Below are 3596 nucleotides of genomic sequence, written 5' to 3'. Positions count from 1 at the left end.
GGAGGGCATTGGTGTAGAGACTCAAGAGTTCAGTGTTGAACATGTTAGCATGAGGGACCTTTGAGACCACCTTTGAGATGAAAGTAAGTAGCTGAGTATCAGGACTATGTTTAGGAAAGCAGGCTGGGCTAGAGATGGACGTGTGAGAACCTTCTTAGCCTTGGATTGAGCTACGATTAGATGGTGTCAGAAAAGCGAGAAGCCTTTTCCCGTGCCCTTTTAAGGCTGACACAGTGCCTTAAGAGCTTAAAACAGAAAGGTAAAGTAAGTTTCCATAAAACCCAGAGACGATATTGCAAAATTCCTCTTTGGATCATGTCTGGAGTTACAGCTGAAAAAAAAAGAAAAAGAAAAAGAAGAGGAGAATGCAAAATGAGCCTCAGGCAGCTCCAAAATTCCTCCTCTGTAAAACTGTCTCCACCACAAGTTGTGGCCCTTGGCCCATGCAGTTCTTCTGTGTGCCGTGTGTGATATATTTGCACCTCACTGCTGATGTACTATTTCTCTTTTCCAGTCCAAACCTTTCTTTTTACCCTCTGAGTGGATAATTTCATATCTTTTGTTTTCAAGCTTGCTAATTCTTTCCTCTGTTTGATCAAGTCTGCTGTTGAAGCTATGTAATGAGTTTTTCAGTTCCATTATTCTAGTCTCTATTCCTAGAATTTCTATCTGATTTTGTTTAATTATTCCTATTTCTTTGTCAAATTTCTAATTTTGTTCCTCGATTATTTTCCACTTTTTTTTTTTTTTTTTTTTTTTTTTTTTGAGATGGAGTCTCACTCTGTTGTCTAGGCTGGAGTGCAGTGGTGTGATCTCAGCTCACTGCAACCTCCGCCTCCTGGGTTCAAGCAATTCTCTTGCCTCAGTCTCCCAAGTAACTGGGATTACAGGTGTACACCACCACGCCTGGCTAATTTTTGTATTTTTAGTAGAGACAGGGTTTTGCCATGTTGGCCAGGATGGTCTTGAACTCCTGACCTTGTGATCTGCCTGCCTTGGCCTCCCAAAGTGCTGGGATTACAGGTGTGAGCCACCACACCCACCCTGTTTTCCAAGTTTTATTTAATTTTCTATTTGTATTTTCTTGTGATTCACTTAACTTGTTTAAGAGGATTCTGAATTCTCTGTCTCATATTTCATAGATTTTCAATTCTTCTGGGCCTGTTGTTAGAACTTTGCTGTTGTTGGTGTTGTTTTGGTGACGTCATATCTCCCTGAGTTTTCACAATCTTTGCATCTTTACACTGATGTTTGCCTATCTGAGGAAACAGGCACCTCTTCCAGTTTTTGCAGGTGTTCTTTGCTTGTGTTAGACCTTTACTACTTAGTACTGGAATTTAAACACTGGCCTGTTGTTTCTCCCCATTTTGGGGAGGACTTACAATGGGCACCAGAACGAAAACACTGCACTGGAGCTAAATTGTTGCTTTGTCATTGTTTCTTGGTCTAGGGAAAACTTACAGTAAGCACAGGAGGCTAAATGTTGCCCCAGAACTATATGGCCACCCTGCCATATGGGAAAGACTTAAGCAGGTACTGGAACTTAATCCTAACCTTTTAGTTGTTTCTGGGCCAAGGAAATGCTTTCTGCAAGTACCTGGGCATTGTGGAAAATCCAGCCAGGCATTTGGGCCTTTCCACGGAGTGTGCCCCATGCAGCACTATGACTCCAGCCAGTCTCTTCAACATGGCATCCCCACCAATCAGAGCACAGAGTAGCCACCAAGATCCAAGTGCCAATACTGCAATCAACATCCTGCTGTTTGTCTCTAAGTCATCCCAGGTGGTTCAGCCCTCCCAGCACTCCCAGTGGTTCCCACGGGACAGAGTGGGCTTCCCTTGAAGATTCCCAGACCATGGGGACATCAAATGTCCACCCCTAATTCCCTCCTCTAACTCCTGAAACAATGGATTGGGGTGAATTCTCTGTTCATAGCATTCTGCCTGGTGAGGGGAGGGGACAGCACAGTCTGAAATGATGACTTCCCTTACGGGTCACAGATTCTCTCAGTTCTGTGGGTCCAGGGTTTTCTCTGCTTCTCCTCCAAGTGCTGGTGTGTTGGTGAACTCAGGGTGGTATTCTGGTCTTGAATAGTTTCTAGTTGTGTTTTTCTGAGAGGAGTGATGCCAAGGGACCTTCTACTCTGCCATCTTGGTGACATCACACCAGTCCAAATTTTTCATTAACACATCATCTACATAGTTTGTATTCTTGCTAAGGATGTACAATCTGAATCTAATTATCAGAAAACGATCAGACAAATTGAGATTACGGAGCAATATACAAGTCAAGTAGTGTGGCGCTTTCAAAAGTGTCCATTTCATTAAAGACAAAATGAAATTAAATTAAAATAAAAAACAAGGAGACAGGCCAGGGGCAATGGCTCATGCCTGTAATCCTAGCACTTTGGGAGGCCGAGGAGGGTGGATCACCTGAAAGGTCAGGAGTTCCAGACCAGCCTGGCCAACATGGTGAAACCCCGTCTCTACTAAAAATACCAAAACTAGCTAAGCACAGTGGCAGGCGCCTGTAATCCCAGCTACTGGGCAGGCTGAGGCAGGAGAATTGCTTGAACCCGGGAGGTGGAGGTTGCAATGAGCCAAGATTGTGCCACTGCACTACTGTCTGGGCAACACAGTGAGACTCCGTCTCAAAAACAAAAGAAACAAGGAGAGAGTTCTGGAATCTTGATTTAAGGAAACCAAGGAGACATAACAACCAAAGGAATACATGACCCTTGATTGGATCCTCCTACATTGAAAGGAAAAAATTATAAGGGTTGTTTTAAGGACAATAGGGAAAATTGAAACATGGTATATTAGATAATATTATTGTATCAATGCTAAATCTCTTGGGGGTGATCATGCTATTGGAGTTATGTAGGAGAATGTCCTGGTTCTCAGGAGGTGTGTACTGAAGTGTTTGGGGATGACATGTTTGCAACTTTCAACTGGTTCAGGGAAAAAAAAAGTACATACAGATAGAAATGATACAAATATGGGAATGTATTAACAAATTGGAGACTCTAAGTGAAAAATATATGGGTATTCATTGTACTACTCTTATAAATTTTCTTTAAGTTTTAAGTTTTTCAAAATAAAAAGTTAAAGAAATTGCAATGACTTCTAAGACCAACTATCCAGAGTTAGGCCAAACTTCATAAGCTATGGGTATAATCTTCCACAAGACACAAGACTGCCCTCACGTCAGACACCAGCTGCAAGTTTGGGGGTCCCCAGGCCACTCTCACATCTGACCAACTGGCTACAAACTCGGGAGTTCTCGTTACCCCCTCAAGTTTGATAATTCACTAGAATCACTCACAGAACTCAGGAAAGTTCTGTCCTTACAATTATAGTTTTATTATAGCATGAGGATATGAATCAGAACCAGCCATAAGGAGAATACATAGGCCAAGGTCTGAGAGGGTTCCAGATGCAAAACTTCCACTGTCTTCTCCTAGTGGAGTCAGGGCTCATTGCCCTCCCCGCATATAATATGTGACAATACACAAGGTATTGCCAATCAAGGAAGCTCACCTAAGTTAGTGTCCAGAGCTTTTACTGGGGTCTTACTTTGTAGGCGTGATCGATTG

The 3596-nt window shown here is 42.7% G+C and overlaps 1 non-coding gene across 1 annotated transcript; it reads left to right on the top strand.

Moving 5' to 3' along the window:
• Positions 1-211: 211 nt before the first annotated feature.
• Positions 212-333, top strand: LOC111553325. The gene has a single exon (XR_002734899.1). It is a non-coding gene; the product is annotated as a small nucleolar RNA SNORA26 (small nucleolar RNA).
• The last annotated feature ends 3263 nt before the right edge of the window (positions 334-3596 follow it).

The sequence above is a fragment of the Piliocolobus tephrosceles genome, chromosome 20, assembly GCF_002776525.5.
Source record: "Piliocolobus tephrosceles isolate RC106 chromosome 20, ASM277652v3, whole genome shotgun sequence".
In the NCBI taxonomy this organism is placed as follows: Eukaryota; Metazoa; Chordata; class Mammalia; order Primates; family Cercopithecidae; genus Piliocolobus; species Piliocolobus tephrosceles.
The sequence above is the reverse complement of the archived record's forward strand: the minus strand, read 5'-3'. Positions and strand labels throughout refer to the sequence as shown.